The 10,960-nt window shown below is 37.3% G+C and overlaps 1 long non-coding RNA gene across 1 annotated transcript; it reads right to left on the bottom strand.

The window, feature by feature from the left end:
* Window positions 1–3,047: 3,047 nt before the first annotated feature.
* Window positions 3,048–3,278, bottom strand: LOC138896670 (uncharacterized). The gene is made up of 2 exons (XR_011410059.1): window positions 3,211–3,278; window positions 3,048–3,158 (listed from the first exon to the last, which is right to left on the bottom strand). It is a non-coding gene; the product is annotated as an uncharacterized lncRNA (long non-coding RNA).
* Between the last annotated feature and the right edge of the window lie 7,682 nt (window positions 3,279–10,960).

Raw genomic sequence — 10,960 nt, 5'->3', positions numbered from 1 at the left:
GCATGAATTACTTGTGTAAATTATATTCTTTGTTTAATTAATATTATTTGATATATATATATATATATATATATATATATATATATATATATTGTGAACTGTTAGATAAAAATATTAAAGGATGGAAATCTCATATACTTGATTTTCTGTCTAAATTAATTAATTGTTTAGAGAAATCGTTCTTTGTCCCGAATTTATCTTATAATAAATATACTCTCCTTCCGAAGGTACATAACAAAATGTCATCCTTTCTTGTGAAGCGGGCCAAGCGCCTCGACAGGATAGATGCATCTATGGATCGTGCCGCACATCCCTCGACAGTGTACACGACACTCTGGATCGGGCCGTACGACCTCGACAGAAATCATGCTTAATAATAATAATAATTACACGATATTTGGACAGTTTATTGTAGCTTGTAAAGCTATTTGATAAATTAAAAATTTATTAAAATTGAATTGCAGCTTGTAAAGCTATTTGATAAATTGGAAATTTTATTGAAATTGAAGGATTTAATTAATAGATTGAAAATTATTGCATTTGAAGGATTTTTATTATTTCTGCTAATTGAATAAAATTATTGTTAACTCTGTGAATCATGCTGATTTGAATAATTATAATTTATTTCATTTATTATTGTTGACTCTTAGTGAATGTCAAAGTCGGCCATCTCGTCTCTACCACTTTGAGATTAGGCTTGATACTTGCTGGGTACACGTTGTTTACGTACTCATGCTACACTTGCTGTACGTTTTTATGCAGGATCTGAGACAGATACTAGTGGAGGACCTATCATCGCACACCCTCGTTATCCAGGGGCGTAGTGGTGAGCTGCCTTTCTGAGCCGTCCTGTAGCTACTAGTGCCTCTTCTTGTATTTTTAATTATGTCTATTTTTATTTCAGACAGTATTTGGAGTTTTGTATAATCTACTAGATGCTCATGTATTATGACCTCGATTTCTATTCTACCAACTTAATGTCTTCCAACACTTAAGCATTTTTTACTCCAAATTGCTCGACATAGCTATTCTGTTAAGAAGGTTTATATGATTTAGAGGTAGCTCAATTAATATTGATAACCCACATGTAGAGGTGGAAAATTGAATAAAATTTACAAGGGTTCGGTCACATTATCCGCTCAAGAATGGATTGATTACCCGATACACTAAAAGCAAGTTAAATATGGGTCAACCCATATTATCTGCTAAAAAATGGATAACACGAGAGTCGAAAATGGAGTTCACCCATTCATGACCCAGTTGGTACAAACTTAGGCCTTGTTTGTTTGCACTTAATGAAGGTCTGAATTTTAATCATTCAGATCCCAGACATTAAGGGTTCGGTCATGACCGAGGCTATGACCGAGGCCCAGGATCGATGCCATGATCGAGGCCATGAACGAGGTCCAGGCTCGAGGGCCATGATCGAAGCCACGATCGGGGCCTAGGCTCGAGGGCCACGATCGAGACTCAGTTCCGAAGGCTGCCTGGGCAGATTTATAAAAGAGGGCATTCGTCCCATTTGCCATTTTTGACGAACTTGAGCTTGAGCAGAGACGACTTTTGACAGATTTTCAAGGAAATACATTGGGGTAAGTGATTCTAACTCGGATTTTGTCTATATACACAAATATATCATTATTTTCACCATTTAATTAGTGTTTTGAGATTGAAATTTGAAAATATTTTAGAAATCTCATAGAAACGAATTTTTGAGATTTCGATATCGATTCAGAGTCGGATTTGAGTAAAACTGATATGGTTGGACTCGTAATTGAATGAGTTGTCGAATTTTGTAACTTTCGCCGGATTCCGAGATGTGGGCCCCTTAGATGAATTTTTAATTAATTTCGGGATTTTATTGAAAATGTAGCATTTTCTTATAGAATTGATTCCTATAAATTTTAGTGTTTGTATCGAATTATTTTTGGTTAGATTCGAGCCAATCAAAGTTGGATAATCGAGGAAAAGGCCTACTAGTGGATTAAATCGGAGCAAGACGAGGTAAGTCTTTTGTCTAATATTGTGAGGGGGAAATTTCCCCATAGGTAATTAAAGTAATAATTATTGCTAATTGTGGGGGCTACGTACGCACGAGGTGACGAGAGTCCGTGCGTATCTACTATTAATGTTAAAGTCCGGGTAGTTTAGGACTCAAAGCATGAATTACTTGTGTAAATTGTATTCTTTTTTTAATTAATATTATTTATATATATATATATATATATTGTGAACTGTTAGATAAAAATATTAAAGGATGGAAATCTCATATACTTGATTTTCTGTTTAAATCAAGTATAACACGAGAGTCGAAAATGGAGTTAACCCATTCATGACCCAGTTGGTACAAACTTAGGCCTTGTTTGTTTGCACTTAATGAATGTCTGAATCTTAATCATTCAGATCCCAGACATTAAGTGTGTTTGTTTTTAAAGTCTGAATCTTAATTATTCAGATCTTAATCATTAAGTGTGTTTATTTTTTTTACTTTACAGCCACTTAATGGATCTGAATAGATCTGTATGATTAAGATCTATAACAGAGACTTAATTTCATTAAGATGCTATCACATATTTATTATTAACTATCGCCACCGCCTACCATTATCAACTACCACTATGCCACCACCACCATCGCCACGCCACCATCATCCTCAATCATAGCCGCCACTATTATCGACCATCACCACCCACCATCCCCACCACTCCGACCACCATCATTCTCACCCACAATCAACACTCATCTGCCTCAACTACCACAACTAACCACCCCATCACCATCTACAACCACAGTCGGCACCACATTCCTCAATAACAATTACTACCACCACCCGTCATTATTAACTATCACCACCCACCACCATCATCCTCAATCATAATCGCCACCACTACCAATCACTACTAGCTACTAGCATGAACCACCATTCAACCAAAACTACCACCAACCAACACCTCTAGTCGTCATTCACCCGTTAGCCATTACCACCAACAACTATCATATTTTAAAAAATTATATATTTTATTGATAGAATATTAGATTAGTTAGTATTTCATTTGAATTTTATGTTTATTAATTTTTAAATAAAGATAAATTTTATACATTCAGATGTTAAAAATCAAACAGTCTTAATTATTTAGTATTCAGATCTTAATACACATCTTAATATATTCAGATATATATTCAGATTCAGATATATTAATCTTAATACACAGCTTGATATTCAGATGTGTATTCAGATTCAGACGTCTTAATCTTAAAAAAAATAAATGAGGCCTTAGCGGATTTTCTGTAATTGATACTTTGCAAATTTGGTATTTTCGGTACCTCCGAGACTAAAGATTAAAAGCAAAAGGCAAGCTTCTATTTTTTTGTTTTTCTTTTTTTCTTTTCTCTTCGGTTATTTCTTTTTTGTTTCTTCGTTTTTGTCATAAGCTAAAGTCTAGCTCTTAACTGGGTGTAATTTTATTATGACGGATATTTTTTTCTTTTTCCCCCCTTAAGCTAGTCTCTTTTTTCTTATATTTTATAATTGTTTAATTTATTTAGATAAGAAATTTTAAAATAAGAAAACGTCTCATACATTTTTGGGACAGTACATTCTAATAATATGTAATATAGTGGCTCTGCATATGAATTTCAAAGAATACTATTACTAAACAAGCTAATGTGTATTATATGTATTTCTAGTCTCCGAACACGTGTGTACTCCATATAGGATAGAACATATTTTAAGTATTTAGTATAAAAATTAAAGGACACAAGAAGCTGTATTCTTTTTAGCTTAGACTATAAAATTAATGAGAAAAATACCCAATATACCGACACAATCTTAAATAAGTACCCGTATTTAGTCAATTTAAAAATAGTCCCATAAAATACCTATTCTTTCTGCCACCATCCATTTCTTACGGAGAAGCAGAAACATACCAGAAAATACTTTAAAGAAGATTTCATCGTCCAACAAACTGATTTTTCTCTTTTTACTTCATCAAAAACCTCAACATTCAAATCTGAATTTCAATCACAAAGGGATACATTTATATTGTTTGTCTTGCACCTTTTTCTAGTGCCATCACCGGCTTTGCTATTTATACTCCAGAATCCCTTTTATCTTCCAAAAATAAAATAAAATAAGAAATAATATGTACTCTTTAAATAATATGTACTCTCCAAATAATATCTGAATTTTCATTTGTGGTTAAAGTATTTTGCGATTGGAATTCATTGAGTCTCCTTTTTTGATATGTACATTGTGGTATTAATGCTGATTTTTGAAGATTTTATTGTGATGATGCAAAGAAGTTATTTCGCAATAACGGGGTTCCAATAGGAAAAGTTGTAAGAGCCAAATGGTCAAAACGAACCATGCTCATGTAGTTGGACCTAGCCCTGACGCAAAACATGAACGCATGTATAATGACTTGCAAAGAAAGTTCTCCTCTTTACCGATATCTTACATCCAAGAAAAATTCCTTTATTTTGAGATTTATTATGCAAATAGAATTAAGATAAATCTCCGAGTTCGAAACATTTGCTCGACCACTAAGCCTACGGGCTACTTTTATTTTGAGTTCGAGCAATCACTCACTCGCCCACTAAGCCTACGGGCTATTTTTATTTCGAGTTCGAGCAAGCACTCACTCGACCATTACGCTTACGGGCTACATTATTTCGAGTTCGAGCAAGCACTCGCTCGACCACTAAGCCTACGGGCTATTTTTATTTCGAGTTCGAGCAAGCACTCACTCGACCATTACGCCTACGGGCTACATTACTTAGAGTTCGAATCATTCACTCGACTACTAAGCCTACGGGCCATTTTTATTTCGAGTTCGAGTAAGCACTCACTCGACCATTACGCCTACGGGCTACATTACTTCGAGTTCAAATCATTCACTCGACTACTACGCCTACGGACTACATTACTTCGAGTTCGAATCATTCACTCGACTACTAAGACTATGGGCTACTTTTATTTCGAGTTCGAGCAAACACTCACTCGACCACTAAGCCTACGGGCTACTTTTATTTCGAGTTCGAGCAAGCATTCACTCGATCACTAAGCCTACGAGCTATTTTTATTTCGAGTTCGAGCAAGCATTCACTCGACCATTATGCCTACGGGCTACATTACTTTGAGTTCGAATCATTCACTCGACTACTAAGCCTGCGAGCTATTTTTATTTCGAGTTCGAGCAAGTACTCACTCGAAAATTACGCCTATGGGCTACATTACTTCGAGTTCGAATCATTCAATCGACTACTAATCCTACGGGCTACATCACTTCAAGTTTGAGTAAGCCTATGTTCAGACAATCACTCAACTCGATCACTAAGCATACGAGCTACCTTATTTTAATATTGAGTAAGCGCTTGCTCGGTTATAGAGGCTACGAAGTCATATATTGAGTTTGTTAAGTTTGTAGTTGTTTTGATTCGATTCTGAATAGTTATGTTTGAAATATTTATTTAAAGTTGTGGCTAGAATTTGGAGATTTGGAGAAGATTTTTGGCATTTAGGTCAAAATTGAGTTGAACTAGGAAAGAAGGCAAATTATATATTATACACCAAAATAATATACTGTATACTAAAATAATATAATCTATACCTAAATTGTATACAATGTGTTATATTATCGTTGAGAAGTTAATGCTAAATTTGGGACTCATTTGGAGCTTATTTGAGGCGTTTGGGACACAATTTTTGAAGATCCACCATTTGTTGAAGTTGAAACTCTTGAATTTAAAATTTTAACTTGAAAATTTATTATTTAATTCGAAGTGGGTGTTATAATAAATTTTTTATTTAAATATTATTTGGAGCTGATTTGAGGTGCTTGAAATTAGATTTTGAGCTGAAAATTTAAAAAGAAATACAGTCACCTTCATAATCTACTGCAGTATTATATAATACTCATCCATAAGCAATGCTATGCTAAATGAGCATATTTGATCTGGTGTAGAATATACATTCATATTAGACCTGCCAATGACCCTCTAAACTGATTCCGACATCTCAAAATAGGTAAGCATCATTTCAAGATCCACAATTACCGTATTCATGATACAAACAAACAACCGTCAAATCTTGAACAAACTTCCATAGTTTGCAACCACAGGAATAGTGCGTTTCTCAGACATAAACTCTCCAATCTGTGATAGTACCAGAATCTCCGTATCAGACCTCAATATCTATGCGTCACACCTATATAATAATCCCATGGGAGGTACTCCCACAACCTCCCGCACCAAATAACAAAATCTGAACATCAATGGCCATCGACCATTCTATTTCTATAGTGCTAGTCAAGCATCCGCAAACCAATACACAATACTTCTTCCACAAAATAGACCATCCACAGGCTACCCAAAAATTGTGCCAGTATACTATGAACATCTAACATCTCCCCCGCTCCTTTGAGCTTGTGAAATTTTTGTCAAAACTGAACCGTAACCTTGATCCTTCAATTACAATTTCATACCGCTCACTGCACCTATCATGTTGTTACGCGAGAGTACAAGAATTTCATCATAACTCTCGAACCACCAGTAGAATAAATACTTCATCGGCTAGAAACCTTTCACTTAAATCATTTTCGGAGGAAAATCGCAACACGTAACCAACTTCCCATAACTGCATAAAACACAAACCTCATGTCGCGGTCTAAACCGCCATAACTCTTTTAGGACCTATTTACACATAACAAAACTATCAGAATTAAATACTCCAAGTCTCTTTCACACTCCGCTGCAAAACTAAATCCTTAGCCACACGACGAACCCAAAAATATTTAGGCACCATACTTTAATTCCTGAATCAACTAGAACCATTGTTGAGAATCGTCCACTCTAAACCAGTCCTGATTATATAACCAAATAACTAGTGATCCGTTAGCACTCGAATACTCTAAAGAGGCAGCTGAATGAATTTTTTCCTTGCACATCATGTTCACAAAGAAATATCAAATTTGAATCATTCCACAACCTTCACATATCGATAAGGCGAAATGTAGCACACATCCATTAGATTTCTTGCTCGATTACCCCTGATATTCTCTTCCTCAGTTATAACTAACCCGCCGATGTAACGAAATCCAAAAACGGCAAAGACATAGGACCACGTGACCCAATCATTGAAGGTAGGCTCCCCCACTTGACTTTAAGCCACAATCACATAATCAAGTACCAACAATGACTTCTCCTTCTCAGTTACCATTGTTACAACCCAAATTCGCATACCATAGATCACGTCGTAAGTTAGTCGATGTAAATCCAAGAAGAGATTATCTTTGAGATGATAAGAAGTTAATCCTATTGGTCTTAAACGATACAAGGGTGTATAAGAGTGGTTAACAAATATTAGAAGTTAAACGAATCAAGGATGTTGTAACCCGTATTTTCGGGTAACACTAGAGGTGATTAACTGTCCCAAGAGGTCTTGTTTTAATGTATTTGAATCATATAATATCTGCATCATAAGTCTTGAAGTCAAGCGAGTTATGAAACAAAAGTTGATAAAAGTTGTCGCAACTTAGGTTTATAATTTTACTTAAACTTTAGGTCAAATGTTACTGCATTTTTCTCCCAATGTGCTTGGAATTATGGGGTGATCTACCTATCAAATTGAAGATCTATGAGTCTAGTTTCCAATGCATTAAACCGTTCGTTGATACGATCTCGGAATAGAGAGATATTCGCATTTTCGCGAGAGTGCGCCAAGCTGCTCTCTATGGGGCCCACAAAGGCGGTTTAAGACATATGGACATATATAAGATACCTCAACCCCGTTTTAAGTCATTATTTTTCAGTATATTCAGACCTTATAACCCTAAAAACAGTCTCTCAAGGTTCTCTCATGATCCAAGACCCAAACAAAGGGCAAACAACACAAATCAAATGTCGGGAATCCCGTGGCGCTAGTAAGTTTCTTGTTCTTCTTGTTGTTGCTGATTTTTGTGTTGTTCCAGCTCGTGTGGGAGGTTGTTTTAAGTGTTTTATGTCCTGTAAATACACCTTCAAGTTTTTAATATCAACCCTAGGTGATTTCAAGTCTTCTAAAGTAATTCTAGTGCCGAAAAACCCGAATTAATTGCTAGTTTCGCTTCCTTGTTCTTGTGGCAGAATTGAAGGGATATTTCGTGGAAAATTAAGGTCAAATTGGAGTTGTTATTTCTGTTTAAAGGTAAGGAACCTCTTACTCTATATATATTTAAGATTATCCAAGTTGCAGCTAAGTCGTTGAAGCTAGAACTTGTGAAATATATATCGAAAAGCTTGGTAGTAATGTTGTTGGTTGGTGGACTGTTTTGGAGGCTCAATATGATTATTAATGATGTTGTTTGGGCTGTTTGGTGATTGTATTGACTTGTGGGAAGTCATATAAATAGGGGAGGTGCTGTCCGTTTCATCGTAAAATAGGTTGTGGTCGATACATAATAGTTACGACGCTTAAATGATAATGATAGTGTCATTTGTCTTATTGTAGACTAAGGAGTCGTGATATTTGCATAGCTTGAGGTTGGGCAGTATATACAAGGTATGTGAGTCTATCCCCTTCATTCTTTTGCACGACTCCAATTGTACATAATGTAATGAACGAGCTCCCAAAGATACTCTACTCTTAGAAGCTAGCAGTACTTACATTGCTGCCCTTCTTATGAAACGATTGGTATTGATGTTACTTCTCTTATTCTTATATTATCAATGTTGTTGGTAGTTCCTGATTCTTATAAGTTTCTTGATGAAGAGTTAATCCTAATAACGTGTACGAAGGATACCGACCTTACGTCACTCCGAAAGGTTCAAAATGTGATTCCAATGAGTCCAGCATGCATCATATATATGTATCTATTTTACTCTACCGAGCCGCGCTATAGTTGGCCGGGTATGGCACCTATTGTGCAACCACTGATCAGTTGGGTTTTACCGAGCTCCACGTGGCCGGGTACGATTCTACCGAGCCCTATGATGGCCGGGTACGTTTTACCGAGCCTATTATGGCCGGGTACGATATGATGATGATGATGCCCACAAAGGCATATGTTTTAAACGTTTATGTATATATATATGTATGTATCATGTATTTCATGTCAGTAGCCCTCAGAGGTACCCAGATGTCACAGGTTGTATATTCTCTATCACTGTTTACATTATTGTTCTTACTTATGCTATTCTGCCTTACATACTCAGTACTTTATTCGTACTGACGTCCTTTTTATTTGTGGACGCTGCATGTCGTGCTGCAGGTCCTGATAGACGGGTAGACGCAGCTCCCCCATCACAGTAGGCTATCCGGTTCAGCGTTATTGGCAAGATCCTTTCTCCGGACTTGCCGTGGTCTTGGTATGCATTTTTGTTATAGACCTTATGGGTATGTCGGGGCCCTGTTCCGGCAATGTTGTAGCACTTATGTTCTTTTAGAGGCTCATAGACAGGTGTCGACTCATGGTAGCTCGTACCTTATATATAGTTTCTTGACAGTCTTGTCGTCCCATGTTATGTATGTTCATGACATTATCTTTCATTGTTGGATGTTCATGATCCATGTCTACTATTTATATTGATCTTGTCGGCCCTTAAAGATAATAAGGAAGGTTAGATAAAATGTACGTTGGTGCTCGGCAAGTATGGCCCGGGTGCTAGTCATGACCCTCCAGTTGGGTCGTGACAAACTTGGTATCAGAGCAAGTCTGTCCTAGGGGTTGTCTATGAGCCGTGTCTAGTAGAGTTTTGATTATGGATGTGTAGCGCGCCACATTTATAATCAGGAGGCTACGTGACATCTAGGGTTGTTACCTTCTTCCTGAATCTAGATCGTGCGTAGAGTTGAGTCGTAAGTGTTCATATCTAATATTCACCTTGTTTTCTTTTAGCGATGCCTTCGACTAGGAAGCAAGCGATTAGTAAACGGCTTGATACAGCTGTAGGAGAGGGTAACATTCAGGTGCCTCCAGCCATAGCAGGCCAAAGTGAGCCTCAGAGTGAGATGCCGTCTCATACCTCTCTGTCTCCTCCAGAGGATATTAGGAGGCACCCAGTACATCCAGTTCCTCCGTCTGGCACTACAGACCACGATATGCGCAGTGCAGTGCAGTTGTTGAGTAGCTTAGTAGCTGCTCAGGCTCAGAGGCAGAATACCGGTGCTGCTGATAAACCGGTTAGTGCAGGAGTTCGTGATTTTATTAATCTAGACCCTCCAGTGTTTACCGGATCAAGCCCCAAGGAGGACCCGCAAACATTTATTGATCAGGTTCATTGTACATTGCGTGTTATGCATGCTAGTGATACAGAGGCAGTAGAGTTGGCTTCTTATCGGTTATGGGATTTAGCAATTTTATGGTATGATAGTTGGGAGAGATCTAGGGGTCCGAACGCTCCTCCAGCCGTGTGGAAGGAATTTTCTGAGGCCTTTCTTCATCACTACTTACCAGCTGAGATACGATGAGCTAGAGCTGATAAGTTCTTGAACCTTCGACAGGGTAATATGAGTGCATGAGAGTATAGTATATAGTTTGATTCTTTATCAAGGTATACTCCCCATATGGTGGCCGAGATGAGTGATAGGGTGACCACATCTGATAAATGAGTGCACAACAGCCTCCTTGGTAGAGGGCATGGATATTTCCCGTATTCAGGCTTATGCCCAGACCCTTCAGGATCATAAGTTATATGCTAAGCTCTCTAAATGTGAATTCTTGCTGAACTCAGTAGCATTCCTTGGCCATGTGATATCTGATGCGGGTATTAGTGTCGACACTCAGAAGATCGATGCAGTGAAGAATTGGCCGAGACCTACAACACCGTCAGAAGTCCGCAGCTTCCTGGGGCTAGCAGGATATTATAGGCGATTTGTAGAAGGGTTTTCCTCTATATCAGCACCATTGACTAAGTTAACACAGAAAACTAAGTTCCAGTGGTCTGATGCTTGTGAACATAGTTTTCAGGAGCTAAAGAATCAATT

The sequence above is a fragment of the Nicotiana tomentosiformis genome, chromosome 8, assembly GCF_000390325.3.
Source record: "Nicotiana tomentosiformis chromosome 8, ASM39032v3, whole genome shotgun sequence".
In the NCBI taxonomy this organism is placed as follows: Eukaryota; Viridiplantae; Streptophyta; class Magnoliopsida; order Solanales; family Solanaceae; genus Nicotiana; species Nicotiana tomentosiformis.
This window is presented reverse-complemented; position numbering and strand designations above follow the sequence as displayed.